At 44.0% G+C, this 24,876-nt stretch overlaps 1 long non-coding RNA gene across 1 annotated transcript; it reads right to left on the bottom strand.

The window, feature by feature from the left end:
• Nucleotides 1–14,324: 14,324 nt before the first annotated feature.
• On the bottom strand, nt 14,325–15,406 carry LOC108350707 (uncharacterized). The gene is made up of 2 exons (XR_001837584.3): nt 14,992–15,406; nt 14,325–14,491 (listed from the first exon to the last, which is right to left on the bottom strand). It is a non-coding gene; the product is annotated as an uncharacterized LOC108350707 (long non-coding RNA).
• Between the last annotated feature and the right edge of the window lie 9,470 nt (nt 15,407–24,876).

The raw sequence follows: 24,876 nt of genomic DNA on the forward strand, positions 1-24,876 counted from the left end.
TGTCCCAGGCTTTCAGTCTTTCTCCTTTAGTGGAGATCTCCTGAGTGCTGGGACTTTTGGAGCTCGGAGAGTCTCTGCTTTGTAACTCTGGCTGTGTCAATTTGTCTTGTCTTTTGTTCTAGGGAGAGTTTTAGCACTTTTGCGACAAACAGCAAGCAAGTGGTTCATTAAAAATTCAAAGTGCATGTGTGAGGCACATTTTATACTTCATGCAAACCGCTGTCTGAATTTCTGAAGGACTTCTTAACACTTTAAATATTCATGCGCATGAAGAAGTTCAGAGCGCTGAAACGTCTTTGAAGTGTGATTTTTTTCTGCACTCGATGTCTTTCTTACCTATCCGGCTGTCGCCTTCAGAATACCAAATGACAAGTCTTGCTTTCTACGAGGGGAAGAATTTGGTTGATTGTGTTTTGGCCATGAAGGAATTTGGGATTTACTAATAACTAAGTTTATGTTTCATATGATTTTGGTTGTGAGCCTAACCTTTAACAGCCGAGTCATCTCTCCGGAAGTGAAGTTAATTTTCTATAGATCATGTTAAGAATTTAATACCAATAATTAAAACACAATGCTGGGTAAAACCGTATGAAGTCAGAGCTCTAGCTGGTAGGACTGTACCTCTTCGACCTCTGGTTTTAATAGTCACAGTGTCATAATGACACTCCCACGTGGAGTCTCTGAAGTCTGTGGTCAAAGCTGTTATTAGATTGAGCACCAGCTTCTCCTTAGGACACCTTTCTTGCCTTAGATTAATAAAGCAGAGCAGCCAGCCTTCTGAGGCTGTCTGTGTGCAAAGTCTCCGCTTTCATTAGTAAACCAAAGAGCAAGTCTGGACTCCAAGGAGAGCGTACAGGACTGGACCTCAGGGGGAGTTAGGACACCAGGACTTTGTCCTAACCTCAGCAGGACCACAGCTGTTCTTTAGGCAAATAAACTGTCTTCCTACAGAAATAAAACTGGTCTTGAGTCATCATCTCTCTCCCCACCTTCTAGTTATGAGCTGTTCAAATTTATTCCTTTCGATTCATTTTTACAAGAGTGAAGGGTTCAAAGTGAGCAGCATTATTTCCCAAACGAGGCACCCAGGCACCCCAGAAGAAATTAATCAATGCAGAAACAATCGGGCAGCTCTGAGGCTACCGAGTGACGGCAAGGAAGCAGCAGCATAAAGCAAATCAGAGAGTTTGCTGACAGATTGTACATCAAGACCAAAGGAAGCGCTGTATATAAAAAATTGCTAGAAGACCCTTAGACTTTAAAAAGTATATCGAAGCAGTTGACATAATAGCACTCCACATGTCACCCCCCACCCCTTGAATTTTGGCATTGCAGTGTCCTTTTAAAACTCTTGGTATCCAAAAAGGAAAAACAAGACAACAACAAACCCCCCAAAACAACAACAACAACAACAATACCTATAAACAGAATAGATTTATGGTAATGAGAAGCCCACTGTAAATTATGCTTTTTAACTTGCTTACATATTTATTCAGGTGGTCAACTTCTGGTCAAACCCATTTGTAACATATCTATCTGCCTAAAAACATTATCTATCTGTCTGTCTGTCTGTCTGTCTGTCTGTCTGTCTGTCTACAATTTCTCTATTGTCCTGTAAGAGAATTGTTGGGTTGAATAAATCAACTTTTTTATTTGCATGTATATAGGCTGGCCTGGGTAAGAGTCTGCTCTAATAATATCAAACACATTGACTCTTTGATCCACCAGTTGTGACACAGGCCACCGACTGAGCAGCAGATCTCCTGTGGGCAGAGGAGCACACCAGAACCACTTCCGTGGCTTCTTAGTTTCCTGCCTCTATTCCCCTCTTTCCAGAGAAAACCATACAATCTCTCAAAAGGGGCCCAGAACGTCTGGAAGGTAGGGTGGGGATGGGTCAGGAGAGGCAGTGGAAATGCTCATCTATATAAAATGCACACTGACTACAGAGCTCAGTTTTTAAACCACAAGCTTAACTATAAAACGACCATTTCCTTTCCCATCCCCTCTCTTATTTCCATTAGTACCAAATTATACAAATAGGTTTAGTAATGAAAAGTTAATCTAATTAATTGAGAAACTACTATTTCAAGAACATCCTAAAATTAAGGCCATGAAATAGGAAAACCTTTTATGTTTTCTATGCACACCTAGGTACACAAAACAGAACTTTCCAGAAACATTATTTTTATTATCACGAACTAATAAATCCAATTGGGTATTTTATTCGCTGTCTGTTTTCATAGCTGCTGTAGTGACTCTCATCTGTTACAAAGGGAACCTGTCTAGCGTTCAGAGTGAGATAAATCTTTGGGACTTCACACCAGCTTGGTGTCAAAAGCTTTTGAAGATAATCCTCAAATGTCTTTTGATCTTTTTCTATAGCTACAGAGCTACAGATGGATTTTGTTTTACTTAGATTCTTTCTTCTTTGTAAAGAAATAAAACCTTTTATTTATGTCTAGGTGTCCATTTGTCAGTGCATTACCACATGTATCCGGTGTCCATGAAGGCCGGAAGACAGTTTTGGGACTTTTGGAGCGAGAGTTACGGGCAGTTGTGAGCCACTTGACTTGGGTGCTGGGAACCAAATCCAGGTCTACTGCAAGAGCAGCCAGTGTCTCAATCCTGAGCAATTTGTCCAGTTCTTTACTTACATTTAATTCACGAAGAATTGTTCATAAGCTTGAATTTGTTTATTCTTTTATAGCTTCACCATAGGAATAAGAAAGAAATTCATATAATAATATATCATGCGGTCTTATAGATTCATGCTTATAGCTTTGTTTTTGCTTTGTTTTTTTTTGTTTGTTTGTTTTTTGTTTTTGTTTTTTTGTTTTTTGTTTTTTGTTTTTGGGGTTTTTTTGTTTTTTGTTTTTTTGAGACAGGGTCTCTCTGTGTAGCTCTGGCTGTCCTGGAACTCACTCTGTAGATCAGGTTGGCCTCAAACCCAGAGATCGGCCTGCCTCTGCTTCCTGACTGCTGGGATGAAAGGTGTGTGCCACCAAGCTCAGCTCACGATGACGGCTTCTACTTCAGCACTTCCTGTGTTGTGCTAATAGTTTATTATTCAACTTGTTTTGTAAGTGCAACACACAACATGTTTTATTATCCGTTGTTTCTAATTATAAATTTGATCTTTACTAAGATTTAACAGTTTAAGTTTTCAGACACTGCCGTGGAGTTTTGAATAATAAACTACGTATTCGATGGTAAGATGACACTTGGTAGTCCATACAGCCTTCCATCTGAAGAGAACATAGCATCATTTGGCTATTAAATTGTCAGAACTGTACTGAGCCCTGAGTGTATACCTGACTTGTTATATGGCTTTTGCCTGTCCACGTGGATCTCATTAATAAACCTATGAGATATCGTGTCTGGCTTTTGAATGAACAAACTGAGAATCAGAGAGGTGAAGGTACTCCTTCAAGCTTACAGGGTTTCTAAAGTGGAAATTCTCGACCTACCGTTCTCTTCATTAAGGAGCATTGGCATAGCCACCGTTTACTGAGTGCTTTCTAGATGTCAATGACTCAAGCTTTCTTGCACACAGGGACCTTTCACACAGGCATCGGAGGGAATAGTATCCATATTTTCCCCAAAAGGACATGGACCATCCCCAAGGTTAAGTAAGCTTTTCAGAACATCTGGTTATTGACTGCAGAGGCTTTGAGCATTCCAGCATTCTAATGCAACACATTTTTCTTTGTTTGTCTCGCAAGGGAGAGCCCAGTGCATTCCCTCAGGGCAAAACTTTTAGACCGACCTAGGAGTTTTCATTACACTCTTGAAGAAGAGCATTTTTTTTCCTCCCTCTTTCTTCGGTTTTCTCCCTGAACTTGTTAAATTACAATAGATACCAAGGCAAAGCATCTTAAATAGAAACACCTTTTTATGAATGCTGAAATATTGCGTGGGAGGCATGCTTGGTCTGAAGCACCGGGTCTGAAGATGAAATACAGTTCTATATGAGTCTCTGTAAATGATATTATTTAATGTTCCCTGAGCATTAGGTGTGGGGGTTGCGTTGTAGACGTATTATTTGGGGGTGAGCTCTCCATAGTTAGTTGTTCTCTGCATTTGGGCCAATTGTTCTGTGAAGGTCTTTTCTGAAAAAAAAAAAACTTTGATAAAGGATGGACAATAACTTTATCTATAGGTATGGGCGGGCACGGGTACTTCAATTAGAGATCATACTGGTTTAGGGAAGCAGCAATAGTGTGTTCCTCTCTAGGGTCTGTGGCCTCAGCAGCCAGAAGTAGTTGTTTAGGTCTACACTGCCAGGCATGGATTTCCTTCTGTGGAGAGAGCCTCAAGTCTAATTAGACAGCCGATGGCTACTCCCAGGACCTAAGGCTACCATTGCATCTCTGGGGATATCTTGCTGTGCTGGCTATCGTGGTTTGTTGGTGTCATAGCTGAATAGGACTATCGATGGCTCTTCTTCCTTGGCAGCTTTCGTAGCTCCTTTATGGTACCAGGAGAGCTAGTCCTTGGTGGGGAGGATTCCAGGATGGTCCCAGCTCAATTCCTCCAAGCCCTGTGCCTGAAGCATAAGGAGTCTGGAGCAATAGAGTCTTACCTTAAGTTTCTGAGAGGTAACCAAAGGGAGAGGTGATAGTCTATAATGTTTTTGGAGGTCTCCTGGAGTCCCCAGACTGGAAGAATTTCCTGAAAGTGGGGCCTTTGTTAGATAGTCTGTTTTTTGGGGAGGAACATTCTCTCTTCAAGTGGGGTAACTATAATTTCATATATGTATACATATATATATATGTGTGTGTGTGTATATACACATATGTAATTTTAAGTTAAAATAATATGATTACCTATGGTTTGTTTAAACATCCGATTAGCATATCTATATAAAATCTCATTGCTACAGAACCTTCCTCAGGCTTCTGTAGAAATCTGTATTAATTGGTGACTGAGCAGTGACTGCTTTTCACTGTGATTGAGCATGCGTCTAAGTGAATTTAAAATGAAAGGTTGGCTTTGTTTATCTGCTTTCTTTCCAGTCTAGATACAGAGCCAAAATCAAGACATTGGACATAGGAGTTTATTGAAGTCTGATCCTTCTGTCCAAGCTTTGCTTGGCCAGCCCTTGAGAGCTTGATGCATTTAATATGCATCAGTCAAAACACACCCCGGGAACCCTGGGAAAGGTGGCGCTCTGCCTGCACAGCTGCTCTGCAGAAGCGGGTGGGGTTTGTATCACATGGCAGGGTTCTCATCCTAGCTGAATGCTGGTTGAGCATGGCCGTCCTTCTTCAGGGAGGTTCTTCTGGCCTATGGCAGATATGGGATGTGGGAATACCACATTACTTACATTCCTCTGACTTTTGTTCTGACTTTAATTTTGCTCTGGCTTTGTCTAGGACAAGAGCTGTCAACAGCATCCTTTTTATGTTCATCTTCTTCCCTCGCCAAGGATGAATCACGATGGGTTGAGATTCCCAAGTGCTTATGCTTGGCTGGGAAATAGCAGTAGGCTACGGTTTAGCTACCCCACAGCCTCATTTTAGGGATGCAAGGCAAAACATTCTCTGGGGCCTTCTCTCAGAATTTCCTGGCTCCTAGTGGTTTTGGGTCATGGCCAGAGACTGGTGTCCCATTCAGGCTGTTTTTCTGAATTGGTAAGTTGATGATTTTGCTATCAACACTGTCAGTAATGTAGCATTCTGGATACTCTCCCACTTAAACTTGAAAACACTGAGTTCTCGTCTCTCATGATCTGAATGCTTCTGAGCCGTTGGATAATACCACATCATCTAAAGACTCGGGGGAAGGGTCATCTGAATTGAGGAAAGAACCCAGTGGTCTGGACGGAGTCTGTACTTAGCACAGTAATGACACAGCACTTCTGCTTCACAGATCCCAGTGAGCGACACCAGCGTGTGGGAGCTTTATGTTCATCGAATACGGAGCCCATTGCTGACTTGGCAAAGGAGGTCATTTCATTGTGGAAGAATTAAGTATTATACAAGTTCATATAGGGTTTCAGTTAATAGGATTTCCATTAAAATACTTTGTAGGACATCCACTCAGATATACAGATCCTGAGGCAGGTGAACAGCCGTGGTTTCAGAAACAAACTCCAGAAGCATACGTCCTGGCTTCACGCCCTGGTCATTCTATTTGCAGCCCTTCAATCTGTGATAAATTTCCTGCTTTAATTTGTCCACTCATGATATGAAAATGAGATGTGTGTTACAAGATCATTTTGAGGAAAAAATAGGAACCTCTTGGCACTCAGAATTCCCTTAGCAACTATTGTCCTTATCCATGGATGCACCATGCCTGTTTGTGAGTTACCAACGCCTAAGGACAGTCCCTCCCTTGCAATAATTAATTAAACACCGAAACAGCAAAAAACGCAGACACAAAGGAGCGCATATCAAAGAGACTCCGTGCACAGTGGTGTGCAATCCGTCAGATGTGCTGAGCTTCTGTGACTTTGAGCTGCCAACGGGAGAGTCTTGGGCCATCCTTGGCTCTTTGCTTCTGTAGTCAGGGAGCTTCAGGGAGCAGTGTCTCCTCCCCAACAAATGCTGATTTAACCCCTCCTGCCTCCCCCCCCACGGTTCCCCCTAAGTCACATCCTGATCTCCCCTCCCACTGCCCAGGTCCCCAGCGAGCTCCGTGAACCACACTCTCTTGCTGGTCTCTGTTTTCGAGTGTATATATCCTTCATCTTTTATTATGTTTCATATCTCAGTTGGGTGAAAATAGGGTTTTACTTTTCTTCTTCTTCCTCTGAAAGGTGGATCATTTCCCTCTAGAATCAGGACCCTCTCACAAGCTTGGTCTAACCTCCTCTCCCTATCTCCTCCTCCACCTCACTTCTGGCCTCTGACTTCATGTCTCATCCCTGCCCTTCATTGTGACTCTTAACTCTGAGGGAGGAGGTTGGTGATATCCAGAATCTGAGAGTTTGTACTGCGAAATTTAAATTCACAGAATACTATAAATAGACTTGACACCTAACCCACGGCATTGCATATGGACCTAGCCAGACAGGCTGGAAACAATCAGCATAAACCCCAACAGCGCTTGGCATACATGAAAAAACACTCATGGGTTTAACATATGGAGAAAAAGATAACATGGTCCACTTCTAGGATGAAATGTGCTGTATCTCTCAAATGGAAAAATGCTTATTTTCCCAAACTGTGGGGTTAAAATTGTTTGGGGTATCAGGAAAAAAAATGTCTAGCAAAAGAATAGCACATTCGAATGCCAGAATTGTGTCATTGCTCCTTGAATAAAATGACCAACAATATTGGTGCTGTTTCCGATGGTACCACATCCTCCACAGGAGGCACAGGAAGCCAGCACTGAATCACTACATCCCATCCATGCAGGCAGCGCTGCTCCAGCCACACGATAACACTAGGAGGTAAGACAGGTCACACTGCTGTCGGCAATTGTCCCCTGTCTTAAAGCCACCAGTATTATGAGCCATTCGGGTGGTCTCCAACTTTCCCTAGACCCTAAGAGACAGCCCAGATGCTGAGCTTCTCTTGAAAAATGGCCACAGTCTGTGATGCCCAGAGAACCCCATTTAATATCTCAGCTTCTCATCTCGTATGGGACGCAGGGAGGCACTAATTAACAGTGTGACCTTGGGGAAGTCACGGTCGCTGGACTGAATGATAGCCAGGCCTCTTTCCAACTCTAGACTGCCTGGGATTTCCCTTCACAAATATTTTCTTGTTACCCCCCAAACTCTGCCCTCATTGGCTCTTCTCAGGAAATTCTTCATAGTGTGCCTAACAGACTGTTAAATTACCTTAATTAAAGTGTCAAGGGATAAGAATTGAGGATTACTGAGAGCTGCCACCCAACCCTCCCCCACCCAGCTGGAGAGGGCTTCAGTCAGGGAGGGTTAGCTATGCAGCACAAGTCCATCGTGGTGTAATAGTGAGCTGATAGATCACAGTGTCCTTAGAGACAGAAAGAGGTTAAAACCAGATGGGCAGTTTTTGACAGACTGTCCAGAAATCTTCATCAGATTCAGAGCTTCATATAGAAGTCTTAACTGTTTTGGGGGAAAACATGGGAGGGGGAGAGTTCTGTCCTGCTCTTCGTCTTCTCCCATATGGGCCATAGGAACTTAGCTCAAAAGTTGGCCTTTGGTCCTGATTTGGTCCTGATGTTGGATTTTCAGAGATGCTTATGCAATCTCCTATTTCTGGTTTACTTCCAGGTTTGGGGGAAAGTATCTCGGATGTGCTTTGTGTGTGTGTGTGTGTGTGTGTGTGTGTGTGTGTGTGTGTGTGTGTGTGTGTGTTTTGATTTGGATGACATTTTGTGTAAAAAGCAAATCCTTCAAACATAATTGGGTCCGGGCTTAGTCAGATACCTATGGGAATAGCGGGGAAGATCTGTATGAAGATCATGTCTCAGCACATTTGCAAGAATGCGTAACACGTCAGGTTGGAATACACAGTGTAGGTGCTGAGATCTACCAAGTGTGGGGTGGATCACTGCCCAAGGTTTTCTTCTCCCCACATCCTTCTAGCCTAGGGGCATCCTGTCTCAAAGTATTTGATTTGAGAGGATGCATAGCAGTGCAAATGACCCACTTTGTTAGGCCAACACTGGGCTTAGAACCACATTGTGGTTTTGTTAGTCTTCTCATTTGGGAGCAGCATAGCATAGCAAGTTCCTATTTCACATAATTCTTACTAATATCGAGCCAGTGAATAGGGCTTTGAACAGGACATGGCCTTGGGAAGCCAACTTCAGCTCAGACACTTGGAGCTCTGTTTAAAATGCAAATGACCCTAAGAGAAGTGGGAACAAACATGGTCACTCATTTACATCTCTGCACAGATCAAGTCCCTGTTTTGTTCCGAGGTGCTCTGAACCTACAGATTGTCTAAGGAATGGACACTGGGGTGGGAGAGGGGTAATGCAAGCATTTGCTCCCCTCGAGATTTGGCTTCGGGGAAGTTCTGGCTTCTAGTGTATCCATTCTGGCTTCCTTAAAGATTCTGTTTCAGATTCTCAAGCCATCATTCCTCACACGTTCCTCATCATTCAACCAGTTCTGGCTTTTACGATGACGGCTCACAGAGACTCTTGTTACTTTTCTCATTGATGAATTGATACCTGACCACAAACAACTTGAGGAAGGAAGGCTTGATTTCCATTTATAATCCAAAGGGACACAACCTACAATGGAAGGAAGGGACAGTGGCTGGTCACATGGTATCCACAGTCAGGATACAGAGACTGGAGGGGGAAAGGGACCAGACAAAGAAACCCCAAGTTTTCCTCTTCCTAATGATCCATTCCTCTAATTGGTCACTAATGATCTACTTCCTCTAGCTAAGTCTCATCTCAAAGTCCACCTCTAGCTTGTAACCAACTGACCAAACACAGGAGGCTATGGGGGTTATTTCACATTCCCATCACAACAGAGGCCTTTGTTCTTTGTGAAGTAAAAAAGCATACTTGGTGACCCATGGCCGTACAGGGGACTGTGCACCATTAATTCTAATCTGAACACTTCTTGTCCCATCTCCTTCATCTCTACATCCAAGCAGTCAGCAGGCACTCTCGATTATCAAGCTTGTTCTTTGATCATAGCTAACTAGCTTCTCTGATCCACAGAGTTGGTTGTAAACATTGACTCAGTTTTTAGGATGATCCCTTATAGTGAGGGCTCTCACGTCTGAACACACTTGTACATGTGCCCAGAGCGCTGTCAAGGCAGAAGTCTTCTAGCACAGAGCTGGTTTCTGATGATGATTATGGGTCAGAAGCTGAGAATATGAAGTTCTAACAAGTTCCCAGATAGGGTCAAAGCTGCTGGTTTAGGGACCACACTTGGAGAACGACAGCCTTACAGGGGAGTGTGCACCATTAATTGCACATTGAAGTCACTGGCTCACTTAAACATAAGGTGATTAGTCCCTAGTACCAGGGAATTTACATGACTTGATGGGGGGGGTAGCTTATTCATTGGTGTGCGGCATACCTCTGTCTCTCACTGTCTCTCTCTGTTTCTCTCTCTGCTCTCTGTCATACACACACACACACACACACACACACACACACACACACACACACACACAGATATCCTTTTTAGACATAGAGGGTTATGATTCTGTTTTAATACATGCGAAGAAGGAACATTTCTTGTATGTGTCCAAGATGTTATCTCAAGGGGAGATTGTAAAAAGGAAGGTAAAAATAGGCGCTTTATTTCTTGCCCTCACAACTCCCCACACTATATTCTGGTGAGGATGACTACATCGACTTAATAAGCAAAAAAAAAAATTTTTTTTCTGGGCACCTTTGGGACACCAGGAAGAAAATTGCTGCTGTAGGCGTGAGAGTTCTTTTGCTCACTTAGTCACCGGGTGGTGGGATGGAAAAGTACTCCTCCTGGAGTATAACCCCCATGCCTTTTCCTTTGGCCTTTCAGCATGAGGTGGCAGTGCTCCCATATTTGTAAGACAGAAGTGGGGATGGGGTTCATGCCAGGTTGCTTGTCACAGAAGCTACCTGGCAAGAGTTGAGGGTTTTGTCCACACAGGGCAAGGGGCTCTGTCAGGGGGAGGCTGAATCATAAAACTGTGAGCTTATCCTGGGGAAGGTGGGCAACTGTACCTTTTGCCAGACCTTCCCACAGAGGCTATGTGGAGAAGGAAGTTTAACTAGCAGCGGCCTTCACTTTATTTGATAAAGTGTAGTTTGCTTTCTGCTTGAGATTTTTATTGACCATAATAATTCTAATTGAAATAAACATTTTGATTACAGCTCTGTTCCACAACTGCTTAATAGGGAACTAAAATAACTTTCAATAATCATTTTGTCCAAATGGGATTCATTTAGCCTGACAGTTATTCCAGGCATTTATTGGCACGCGGCAGGCTGGGAGTGTTTCCGTGCATAATTACGGGAACATTTTACACTGGGGTTAACCTTACCAAAATGACAGACTGAAAAGTTGTGTAAAGCAGCAAATGAAACCCATAATCTGGCATGCGAACCTCGTAAACGAATCCCCTCTCTCCGCTGCTTCTGATGCCCACGGCTCTAGTTAAAATAAAAAGGAGTTTTCTGTTGAAACTGACAGTCTGGCTAGAGGAGCCCACTTTAATGAGGGTACACTGCAAACCTGGGGCTTGTGAGCGAAGGGGAACTTTATAGCCACTTGGTGTATTTGAAGCCAACTCAAGGAACCTGGGTTCTGGGTGGCCTGATGTCTTGCCAGAGGTTAAGGTCCCATCTGCAGCCATGAGGAGGACCTGTTCTTTTTCCCCTTTAGATTAGTAGTCAGGGGGTTGAGGAGCTTGGCTGCTTGGGGTCTTGGTTCTTCTCACTATCCATCTAAAGAAGCATTACCTACTGTCAGAGAAGCGTTCCCTACTGTCGGTTGTATCTTCTTCCCTGGAAGCTTTCTCCAATCAGTTGTAAATGTGGAAGGCATTTTGTTAAGAGGTTGGGGTAGGAGAGGGGCATGGAAAGATGTCTCTCAGTTCTTGTTGTCCTAAGGTCAAGAGACAGCAGAAGCAGAAGTCATTTAGCAAAGATAAGTAGGGTAGACTGTCTAAAGAGGGCCTGGAATGGGCCATGGAGCAGCCCAAGAAGGTTGTGTGTGTGTGGTAAAGGAACTTTTATGAATTTTTATAAAGTGGGTGGCCTACCATGAAGTCTAAGTACTCTTTTTCCCTCTCAAATCACGGTGAAACAGATCTCTCTTTAAATACTCTTCCCATGATTCCCACGCATGAGGGGTGGTGTCAAACCACAGTGCAAGTGACATTATGACAACATTGGGTCTTTTGAGGATACTCACCGGTCATTAGGACACAGATATAGGAAACCTCCCTGATGTGTTAGTGTCTAATATAGTAGGAGACACACAACTGCAGCTTCGAGGATGTTTAACCACAAAGGACGTTTTGACTATTCAGATCCCCAGCTGTAAGACACAGCTGTTGGCTTTCTTGGTTACATCAAAGCTAAGTCCCGGCCTGCCCAGTGCTACTTTGACACCCGAAATTGGAAACCAGCATGTTCATGGATGTGATTCATAGAAACGATATTGAGCATCCCTGTCACGTTCGTGAAGAAGTTTCTCTGTGGCCAGCAGAGGTGTGTTCACTTTGGTGCACTTAAGATGCTTCCTCCGGATGAATGTAGGCTGGGAGACATCCTGCTAGAAGATGAAGGATAACCTTAAATCCACCACAATTTAAGCAAGTTTGTGCTTAAGACTCGTGCTGCCTTTCTTACCAAATGTTATCACTGGAATTTGTTTTGAAGCTGGAAACCTTGGCTACCAGGACATGATTGATTGATTTCAGCGACTTACTAGGGTATCGATAAAGCTACAGTAGTTTGCTGCAGTTCTGTGTTGGGTTGCTGTTCACGAGCATGCTGGTTTCCAATGTCAGGTATAGAGTAATGCTGACTGGGCCCGACTTAGGTGCGAGGTAACCCAGGAAGCCAACAGCTGTGTCTTGCAGACAGGCTCCTGATTGTCAGAGGGTCCTCAGGTTAATCCTTGAAGCCGAAGTTAGGTCACTCCAGCTTCCATTCTCGGCATATCCTGAGCTGTTCTTGCCAAGATGGGGGTTGGGACTAACATTTTGATAGATATTGGGGCAACAGCCATCACTGTAGCAGTGATTCCCCCCTAATTGATTAAATAATAAAGACTACAAGAAGCCAATCATTAGGCAAGGGGGAGGCGGGCCTTCCGGGTCGAGAGAGGAAGAGGGAAGGCAGGAGGAGAGCACTTCCTTTAGGACGGAGAGGTGGGAGCAAAGTGGAGAAGATGTAGAACGGGGACTGATAATTCTGGTGGATTCGGATTCCGCCACCGGAAGATCTCTAACATAGAATACTTGTTGAATTTCAGATGATAGATTCCATGCCCAGCGATTGTTTTTCATTTCTTAGAAATTTGGGATTGCTGAGTGGGCTTGGCAGCAGCCAACCACAGGGGATGAAGGACTGGGAACAGCGGTTTCGGGGCAAGTGAACCACGAGAGGTTGGCAGATGTTGCATGGGGTTAGCCGTGGAGGCGCCGAGACCGCTGGGCCGGAGAGTAACCAGCGATAGCATGGATGGATTGATGTTTTTAGTAATTACTGCAACAACCACTTCCAAGTTGTCCCCACGATCACACACTCCAGGGTAATGCTCTGTCCTGAAGTGTTTGATATTCCTCTGGCACAGGAATCCACATCTATAGACATTTTTCTTCTCAGGACTTTCTACTCACCCAAGCCTCTATCTGCACTTCTTTGGTCTTTGAGAAGATTTGTCTGGGTTTTTAGCTACTTAAAAGCAACTCAACTAATAATTGGACACTTTTACACTAATGCCCAGGGAAGGGTGAGAAGGAAAATTCTCGACCTGGATTGGGAGACTAGAGGACGTTGTAGCTTGCCTTGCAAGTGATTCCTGTCATCTGGAGCAGGAGCCACTGAAGTCTTGGGGAATACAATGGGTCCCAGTCTTGTTGACAATGTCCTGTATGTATGTGTTGTTTCCCACACCCATCCACTGAGAAGTAGGCAAAGAAATGGATCTTCCTGTTGAGTTAGAGCCCTACAGATTTTTTGAAGGCTACAAGTTACTCTGAATCTAATTTCATGTCTGATATAGGCAAGTCAGCTTCACTGTGGTAGGAAATATCTCATTGATCTGTATTATAACCTTTATTTTGCCAAGTATAAGATTTTGCCTAAGGAAAGCTTGATTGATTTAAATGTTATTTATCTCAACCCCCATGTCAATAAAGCATGTTGGTGGACATTGCTGAGTTACATATGCATATAAAGGAAGTATTTCCGTAGGCGCTGGGTCCCCCATTCAAATCAGTCAGAGTTTGCTTGTGATGCGCTATAGGTCATCACTCCCCTGCTCAGTGTTAAATTGTCTATCAGCGTTCTTGCTTGTGTAAGCCTGAATGGGGTATCAACTCTTCTTGTATTACCGCCTTCCCAAGCTGTATTAAAAGCCAACAGGCAGTATATACTAATCTTTTTTACAAAAGTCTTCCAAGACTACTTTCATTAACCCTTCTGTATACTCTGGACACCCAGAGCAGGACATCAAGCCCCTCCCTATACTATAGCTGAGGAAGTCAAATAGCAAGTCTCTCCAGGGGAATGGTCAGAGCAGGACTGAAGACATTACTTACCATCTGCAAAATCAATGTTCTTTTGCTTGTTCTGTTCTAGTTAGAAATCCTGGGGGTTTTTGTTGTTGTTGTTGTTGTTTTGTTTTGGAACAATTTTCTTGTCGATGTCTTCGTGAGCATAAGTTTGACAGAATTGGAGCAAACAGAAAATGGAGGAACTTATTACGATTTATATTTATAGGAACATATACATCTCTTCCAGGAAGGATGGGCGATCCAAAATTTCCAGATGGCAAAAGTGGCAGGAAAATCTTCTTTCTGTCCTAGAAGGAAAATCTTCTGTTCGTCCTGGGGGATATGAGCCCCTGCGATGAGTCCTGTAGAAGATAATGCGGATCAAAGTTGTCTGGCAAGTGTCCAACTCTCTGAAGTGACTACTGATGGTTTTGGAAAATGATTGTATAGCAGCCCTTGTTACAATGTTAGTATAGTGGCCCTCTTTACAATGTTAGTATAGCAGCCCTCATTACAATGTTAGTATAGCCACCCTCGTTACAATGTTAGTATAGTCACCCTCGTTACAATGTTAGTATAGCAGCTCTTGTTGGTTGCAGGATATGGAACACCTTGACTGTGATTGGTGCAGACAATGACTCCTTTTGCTCATACCAGGAAGCCAAGGACTCCCCCTGAGTCTCAGACTGCACTCTGAAGGAGGCTGTTTATTAGCTCTGTAGTGTTGCAGTCCGGTGTTTCCTGATTCTTCCTTTCATTCCTATGCCTCCTCCCTTCCAGGCACTTACTAGGTCGACTCTATCTAACCTCAGATCAGAGATGGCATGCCTCAGTGTGGTATGACCATAGACTGTTTACCTACCTTTACTCCTAGAGGTAAACATCAGTTTCTTTTTCAGATATTTATGCTCTATTCTGCATATCCTTTGCTTTCTCAGAAGGTGTGATGAATGACAGTCCATTTTTAGTAGCAATGCAGCTACAAAATAAATGGCCACATTACTGTAGCGTTCTCACTGAGTGTCTGTGAACCACTTGTGACCTCAGTGTGAATGGCTCTCCTTCCAGAGGTGGCTTTTGGCTTTGACTTGGTTGAACACCATGGCTCTCTTCTTCCTCATGGTCTGCCGGTGCTTTTCGTTATATAGACTCTTCCTGCTTCCTATCCCTGATGTCACAATTATGCATGATTGTGTCCTTTAAATTCATATGTTGAAGTCTGAACACCCACTTCTTCGAGTGTAACTTGACTTTGAGATGGGGTTGCTGCAGACACAGTTAAGATGAGATCATAATGGGATGTGGCAGGTTTACTGGTGTCTTATGAAAAGGGGGGAGGGGCTCAGACCTAGGGACAGACTGGGAAGCAGATAGCTAGGTAAAAATTGGAGTTATGCTACCACAGATGAGGAGGTGTTAAAGTTAGGAGAGTGACCTGGAAAATATTCTTTCCTGGGACCTTGAGAGAAAATGTGGCCCTGTGAACCTGTGGGTTTGAGCTTAAAGATGATAAATTGTGATCCTTTGTTGTGGTGTGCTAAGACAGTCTCATCATTCTTCTCCCTCCTAAAACACACACACACACACACACACACACACACACTTACACATGTACACACACATGCACACATACTCACACACCCATACACACATGTACACACACACACATGCACACACACTAACTCACTCACATGCACAGGTACTCACACTAATTCACACACATATGTGCTTGAGCTGGCGCGCGCGCACACACACACACACACACATACTCACACACCCATACACACATGTACACACACACACATGCACACACACTAACTCACTCACATGCACAGGTACTCACACTAATTCACACACATATGTGCTTGAGCTGGCGCGCGCGCACACACACACACACACACACACACACACACACACACACACCTTTAGCTTTCCTGCATTCCACTGTAGGAAGACCTTCATTCATAACAACTTAGTTCAGTATCGGATGTCTAGGCTGTAAGTGGTCTACCACGAGTGCAGGGTCCTGTATTATATTCCACTTAGTCCACAGCTAGGATATAAACCAAGTGAGCTCTCCCACAGGGCAGCTGCTTCCACCCTGGGCAGTCTGAACTTTGTGGGAGTCAGAGTCCTAGCAAGCAGCCTTGTATTTCTCTTTCTCAAACACATTTGTGTGTCAGCAGGGCCATCAGTGTCCCTACAATGTAGATATTTCTGGTCTGTGACAGGTCAGGGAGCAGGCAGAGAGGAATTTAAGATGGCGTTGGGATGTGGGAGAAAGACAGTCAGCCCTCACGTGTTCAGGAGGAGGTTCACTCTGCTGACATCTTGCCCAGTCTACATTGCTGGCATTGAACTCCAGCATTGAACTCAGAAAATGATTGGCAGCAGGTACAGCTCTTTATAGCTTCCTGTCCTTTTGTTCTAATGCATTTCCTCAAAATCTGTCTTTTTCTGGAAAAGAACCTCAAACCATTTATGACTGTTTTCACGTTATTCAAACCCAAGAGACGTTGCAGGCCCCTCTGGATGTTCTAGGGGGAAGGATCTCTGCTTAGAGGGCATGCATTTTGTGCACAACAGCACTTTGAAGGACTCGTGCCCAGAGAACGACATTTGTCCCTGAGAGTAAACTCTAAATTACATCACAAATTAACATTTTAAAATTAAAGCTGGCATTTCTGACCTGCCTCCTGGCAGCCATGATCGTGCTGAAAAGTGACATCATTTATGACACTAGCAGTTAAGAAGCCCAGTGTTTGAGGTCGTAAAACACTTTCCAGGCCTGATTTAATATCGATTTTGCTGTCAGGCTAACTTTACTTTAATATTTAAACAAATGTTTAATGTTTAAACAGTTTGATTTTCCTCTTTTCATTTTTCTGTGGCTTTAACCCACTGTTATCTATGTTGTAACAATCTCCCCGTGGGCCAACTTCCACACTCTGCTGACCTATGTGAAGCAATATTCTCTGAGTTATTATCTCAATGTATACCCTGTAGCTAAGCCTTTCTTTTTCTTTGAGGTGGGATGAGCATCACACTGCATGCTGCAATCCCCACTGTACAGATGTTATGATATTATGCTGTTACAGTGTGGGTCTGCTGTTAGACCCAGGGGACGAGAGGCTGTTACAGTGTGGGTCTGCTGTTAGATCCAGGGGACGAGAGGCTATCCTGCAGGCAACTGTTTTCTCACATGAAGACTTAAACTGATCAATGCATATGGCCAGTAACTTTGGAGAAATGACATTGAACCAGAAGAAGTGGGAAGGCACATTCACAGTTCTCTGCAGTTTTGAACTAAGGCAGCCTATTTATTTATAAATAAATTTATCTATTTTCCCCTTCCTTCTTCCTTCCTTCCTTCCTTCCTTCCTTCCTTCCTCCTTCCTTCCTCCTTCCTTCCTTCCTTTCTTCCTTCCTTCCTTCCTTCCTTCCTTTATAGACAGAACCTCATCTAGCCAAGGGTAGGCTTCAGCTTTTTAATTTTTTTGGTCTTTATTTATTCATTGAGTATTCCACACACAATATATATACATATCCATACACCCATGGAGTATGATCTTGTTGACCACTCCTCCTCCTCAGCGTGGAGCTTGCCCTGGAGGGTAGCATTAAACTCTCAGTCCTCCTCCTTCCACCTCTCAACTGCCTGATTACAGGCGTGTGCCTCCACGCCTGGAATTCTCTTGCTTGCGCATGGGGGGGGGGGTTGTGCTTAATCAGAAGAAGGTGTCCTGGTCAGAGATTGATTTATATATTTAGGATGGAAGCAGCTCATATTTGGAGACAAAAATGGCGGTGCTAACAGGAATCAGAAACGTGAACGTCAGAAGGAACATCCAATCCAGAATGTGTTTGAAGCCACTTTCCAGGTGCTCTTTATAACACCCAATGCAGATGAGTAAATCCCCACTTCCCACAACTGTCTCTTAGGGAGTGAAACACTCAGCAGGCAGGGCAGTGCTTTGTTTGACTAGGGAGCCCCTCCCAGCTTAGGAAGCCCACCATCCTCTTTGGAGGTTTGTGGACTTCCTCATCCTCCATCAGTAGTGAAGGAAGGGCAGCCTGGTTGTGCTCTGTATACCATGGGGATGCAGCATCTCTGTCAGGTCTAGCTTCATTTCCAGCTGGTTGGTTTTCCACAGTATTTTACACACACACACACACACACACACACACACACACACACACACACCCCTACTGCAGTGGATCTTCATTTCCAGCTGCTTGGTTTTCCACAGTATTTTACACACACACACACACACACACACACACACACACACACACACACACACACACCTGCTGCAGTGGATCTTCATTTCCAGCTGCTTGGTTTTCCAAAATAATAGTCTGAATTGCCACTTAAAAATAATACCTGGATGGCCAGCGAGCTTGGAGTTCAGAGGCTCAAATGGTCTTTCTGCTGTCAGGATTCGCAGTCTCCTTCATCTGGTGTTCTCATTCAGGGCCATTGGAAACAGCTAGGCAAACCCTGAATTGCAATTATCCACACAGAACCACCAAATCCCAAACCACCAAATCCAGGGAGGCTCTGTTAGAAAGGCAGAGGATTGCTTTGTGAAGCTAGGTTTGATCTACAGTTCGATTTCTTTTTTTAATGCTACCCTCTAGGAATCCTACAGGTCCCGCTTCTGATGTCAGGGAGTAATTTCTACATGTTTGTGGAAGCAAAAGTAACATGTTTAGCCTAGTATGACAGTCTTCTTAAAAACGTTTCATTTCCTAAGACAATGCTGAAGCAATAGCCTTGCTTCTTTAGGCACAGCTGTGGCTACAAGAAGGGGGAGGGGGAGGAGAGAGGGAGGGGGACAGAGCTGATTATTCTAACTAGACAACAGCAGCATACCTTTTTTCCTGTCACTCTTAGAAAGTCATTTCACAGAGAGGAGTTCCAAACAACCTAGAGTACTGCCTTGTGGGAGTGGTTGGGAGGTCTCAGTAACCTGCAGACCCTTAGATCCTTCTCTTCCCAGGACGGTGAAATTCCTGGGTGTGAGGTCTTCGGTTCTTAAAGGTCAAACCACTGCAGTAGGGGTGTGTGTGTGTGTGTGTGTGTGTGTGTGTGTGTGTACAAGTGTACTTGCTTCTGCACTATACCCATGTCTGCATGTTTGAGGACCAGATATCAACATCACATGCCTTTGGTGGGAGGACTGGGGAGGTTCAAGACAGAGTTCTCTGTGTAGCCTTGGCTGTCCTGGAACTCTCTCTGAGGGTAGACCAGGCTGGCTTTGAACTCAGACATCCACCTGCTTCTGCTTCCCAAGTGCTGGGATTAAAGGTCCCTGCTACCACTGCAGGATAGATGTCATTCTCTAATACTGTTTTGCTGTCCACCTTATTTTCGGGTCACTGTCCCTTGCTTTGGCTAGACTCTCAGACTGAGGGGCCCTTGGATCTCACACCTCCAACCAGCACTGTGACCACAGGTGCATGCACCAAGCCTGGCTTGGGGTTCAGGATCCAAGTTCAGGTCCTCATTCTTGCACAGCAAGAACTTTACCCTCTGAATTATCTCCCTGTCTTATCCCAACCACCAAAGGTACAAGGAGCAGTGGCTTCTGATGAAAGGTGACCCCCCCCAGAGAAACAGAGAAGGGCACTTTTGACTGATGGTGTCATCGTACCTCAGAGATTATCAGTGGCAAACCGAGCAGCAGTGAGCAGTGTGTTTCAAATGGGATTCCAGGCTAATGAGGTTCACTGCCTGTGCTGATTCTCTTTGTTCGCCACACCCAAGAACAGGGCATTGTTTGTGTCTTTGTTTGACCTTCCTCCAGCTTAAGTCCTTTACCCATTTCTCTTGTTGGTTTCCATTGTAGAAAACCAATGGTTCCCAGTTCTCCCCAAATTGCTAAACTGAAGGGGAGCTATGCGTAATGCCAGTATCAGGATACAAAGCACAGCATAGACAACATCCTCTGTGTCCACTATGAAATCCTGATGAGAATAATCCCCTGGACCCAGGTTGAGTGTGCAGGGTAGGCAAAGAGGTGGGAGAAGGGAGAATTAGAAAGTACGTCGAAAAATCTGGTGTTGAAAGTGGGGTGTTGCTTTGCAATGCCTTGGCTGCTAGGCTTGGTTTGCATCCAGCCATCCTTGGAGAATTTGCTTGCTGAGGACAAATGGCTTATAAATGGGTGTTGGCCATGAGGGAATCATTTTCTGTCCCTTTTTGATGGCCAAATGTCACCCCGTTCTTAAATTAAAAATGATACCTGGGGCTGGTGCCCTGTCCAGGGTAGTCCCGGAGCAGAGTGCTGATTGATGGCCGACTGGGGTTTACGGGCACTATTAAAGCACCCTGAGATGGCCAAGCAAGTGAAAATAAAGGTGTAATGATTGAATTATATATTCTCTTTCTATGATTGAAAATAATATCAGACAACTGACTCCAGAGCCAGACAGATTACATAAGCACGAGTTAAGTGGTAGAATAAAAATGAGTGATTTTCCTCCTTGACTTAAACGAAGCTCTAAGTAGTCTGCCCTTGAATCCAGCAGAAAGCAATTTCCTCCTTCCCAGTAACAGCTAGGGGGCATCGCAAATGCAAATTGAGTTAGCTTTGCATTTTTAATATTCCACACACTCATAACTCACGGCCGAGATCTTAGAGATGTTATTTCTACCACTTGGGCACATTTGAATTATTTTGCACCTCTGAACTTTTGCATTAACTTTAACGTTGGTGCTTAAGATATATGCTTTAATCTATCAAGAGGCCTTCGCTCATAGAAACTGTGGTCGTTGTGACTGGGGCCCCCAACCATTCAGGACAGACTGCCATTTAGGGTGTCATGTTCTCTTTCAAAGGCGAGCTTGTTGAAATAACTCCTGCTAATCCAAAGAGTCATGAACTTCAACCACCGCTGCGTGGAGACATCTTATGAACAAGTATGGGCAGGGCATCCTCTGGGGCTGGGGAAGTGGGTAAAAAGCTCCTCCAGGTTCCACAGTGTGTGAAGAATCTCACCACCTGTTGATCACTTCTTCTTTTTGAAACTTTGCTTTTGTAATTCATAATAGGATTAAGTTTACTTTATTGTTAGTAGATGAGACTGGGGAATGGCAGGAAATAAGGACTCAGCATGTTTCTTGTTGTCTCACACACACACACACAGAGAGAGAGAGAGAGAGAGAGAGAGAGAGAGAGAGAGAGAGAGAGAGAGAGAGAGAGAGAGAGACGCACGGGCACGCACTTCACATTCCCCCCGATACTTGGAAAGCTGTTTGACTCCAGGGAAGCTGTAACCAGTGGACTCAGTGAATTTTACTAAATGCTACTGAAAACTCTTTTCTCTACCAGATTAGGTATGTTATTCCATTATGAAGCTTTTGCTTGGGGCAGAGGCTGCATTCATACTCACAGCTGTGTGTGTGTGTGTGTGTGTGTGTGTGTGTGTGTGTGTGTGAGAGAGAGAGAGAGAGAGAGAGAGAGAGAGAGAGAGAGAGAGAGAGAAAGAGAGAGGGACAGAAAGAGAGACACAGAGAGAGAGAGAGAGAGACAGAGAGAGAGAGACAGAGAGAGAGAGACAGACAGACAGAGAGATCAGGTTCACATTATGGATCTTACCAAACCAAAGCAATGTTGCAAACACTGCCTGGTCTGCAGTTCTTGCCTCATCCTCTCTCCTCCATTCATTCTGGGTTGGGTGTGGAAGGCCTCTTGGGCCTCTTCTCTTCTGGAATGAATGCTGGTACCGACGGTTTGATATGGCTTGTGAGTTCCTTCTGAGGGTTCATGGCTAGAGCTTGGGCCTCAGACTGGTGATCTTGAGAAGTGGTAGGGCCCAGTAGGAGGTAATTCTGTTACCGCAAGTGCTGTACACAAGGGGTTGATGCAGGCTTTTGGTGTTGTTCTTGGATCGGCGAGTTGTACAAAGTGAGGCTGCTTACACACTCGGTTCTTCTGTGTGTGGTTGTTTCCTCCTCTGTTTCTGCACCATGTTGTGATGCATCCAAAGGGGCCCTCACCAGGGGTCACAGATGAGCCTGCCTGACCTTGGACTTCTACTCTTCAAAGCATTTTCTTTATAAAATGCCCAACTTCATATATTTTTTTTATAGTGGCAGAAAGTTAACGAATACAGTACTGTTGAGGGAATTTCCTCGTATTAGTGTCTCCTGCTTGGGCTATCTTGGGCTCTTGCTCATTTTGCTCCTCTCCCTGACTTCATAACTGTAGGTTATTACAAAGTCTTTAGAGCGTTACAGCTATACCCTCACTTCCTGGCTACCAGCCTAAAAAGCAAAAAGTAAAAAAAGACCAGCCTTGACCTTGGTCCTGATTGGCTGTACAGAGAGAACTTTTTTGGTGCCATGAAAGGAAAGGGATTCCATGTTTCTTTTCCCTTAGCTTTACCTACATTCTTCTCCATAACTGTTTCTCACTTGTTCATTCTGAGATATATGTATCACATATATCATATTTCTCGTATACATCATAGATCATATATATCACAAATACCATGTATATACTATACATATACCATACATCATATATATGCATATATATAAATATATATGTAGGCAGGTACACACACACACACACACACACACACACACACACACGGCTCACAGATTTTTAGTGACAAAGGGGAATTGGCAGGAGACACAGACCTCTCCTAAAATGGAACCAGGTCTCTTGACTTTGTCACAGAAGAGAATTTCAAGATAAACCAGTGTGAAGAAGAGATGGATAGTTTTATAAGGAGGAGGGGATTGTTTAACACAGATTTGACCGCTGGGGTGATCAGAAAGAGAGGCACTCAGGGAAGGGATACCTCACACCCAAATGTTGGATGTGAACTTCTCCTGGATATTTGCTCTACGCAGTATGTATAACTTTGATGGTTCTCAGACTGCACCTCAAAGGTGACTGAAGAGCTTTCCTGTGACTTTTTTGATGGAATGATCTTGGAGGAGTCGTGATGGGTTTGAAACATAAGAGAAAACCAGGAGCCACAAAGGGTCACTTGAAGGTCAAAGTCATTGAAGGACAGACTGTAAGTAAGGTTTCCATGAGACTCCTAAGAAGCTGCAGGTTTACAGCTGAGAAAGGAGAAAGGCTATGTACAATTATGTTTAAGTATGGTTCCCTATTATCTAAATTCCCGTTTCAAGTATTTTCATGTAAAAGGAAAATTGTCTCTATGTAGGCAACCTGCAGAACAAATTATGTAATTATATTAACTATGCTGTAATTCCTGACTCTCAGGTGATGCGGACCTTCAACCAGACTCCAGAGCAGGGATCAATTTCCTTCCCCTGTCCCCCTTCATCTTCCCTTTCTGGTCTGCCTCATTTCCAGGTGCTCTCTGCAGTTTCTCTGGTAACCTCTTTCCAGATCTGAAGTCGAGTACCACATTACACACAGTGCAGCATTCGCATCTTTTGTGTTTTTTGTGTGTTTCTTTATTTGCTTTGTCCTTTGAGACAGGGTCCCACTATGTAGCCCTGGCTATACCGCATCTCCTCATGTAGACCAGGATGACATTCCTACCACCCCAGTGAATCCTCATGCCTGACACATTCCTTTGTTCAAACCAGTTTGTTGAGTGTCTCTATGCCAGTCGCTGTTATGAATGCCATAGGTACACTAGTAAATTGTAGGGCGTGTGGACCATGCCGCCAGAGGAACTAGCCAGGAACAGGTGAGGTGGAGCACGTCCAAACCCTGGAAATCTCAGAAATTGAGATTAGAATCTCAATTAGCAGCGCTAACTCCCTCCCTGTTTCCATGCCTGCGTCGGATCTTGTAACTGGGCGACCTCCAACCAGGTGGTCACGGTAGGCAGTCACTTCCCAGCACCTGGAGCACCTCTCAGTGCTAATGAGGCATTTCTGTACTTTAGCTTTCAGCCAATGACCATCTCCTTCCCTGTCTAACACCCCTGAGGGAAGAGACACTCTGTGGACCCCACCGGATCTGGACTCCACCTTCTCTGAGCTGGTGGACCCCAAGAGGAGAGGCAGAACCCACACTACAATAATGACAACTAATCGGGAGGTATATTATGCAGTGAACCCAGGTAATAAGGTAATAAGTACTACAACCAGAGCGAGGACTATGGGGGAAGGAGAAGTGTGGACAAAGACTTGAAGGAAGGGAGGCTGCTAGCCACACAGGAGTTTACCTCTAGTGATCTCCAAGAAGAGGGAACAGCCATGCCAAGGCCTCCACATGGGTCATTCGAGAAACACCAAGGAAGCCAGTGTGACTGGAACAGAGGCAAGGGCAAAAAGTGCAGAGTGTATTGGGTAGACCATAGGCTCCTGAGATCAGAGCAGTCTTCGGCTTCTGTAATATTTTTCCTCATCAAAGGCAAATTATACCAAATACTAAGTTCTTGGGTGACCTGTGCTATTTTGATATGCTATAACTAGTACAAAGTTATAATTATAATTTGTATACTAATTACATAATTAGTATAATTATATACTAATATATATAGTATACTAATTATATACTAATATATATAGTATAATTTGTATACTAATTAAAATTATATTTTGTACACTAATTATAACTGTAGTTATAATTAGTAAACAAATTTTATATAAAGCACTTGTTGAGGGGTCAGAGCGGTTGCTCTTCTTAACAGAATAAACCCTTTGAGCAACATTCCTTTCATTCTGCTTTCTGCAGCCTTTGCCTTCTTTAACCCCATAGGCAATGCACTCATCCTGACCCATGTCCACGTTTATCAGTTCCAC

The sequence above is a fragment of the Rattus norvegicus genome, chromosome 4, assembly GCF_036323735.1.
Source record: "Rattus norvegicus strain BN/NHsdMcwi chromosome 4, GRCr8, whole genome shotgun sequence".
Classification (NCBI taxonomy): domain Eukaryota; kingdom Metazoa; phylum Chordata; class Mammalia; order Rodentia; family Muridae; genus Rattus; species Rattus norvegicus.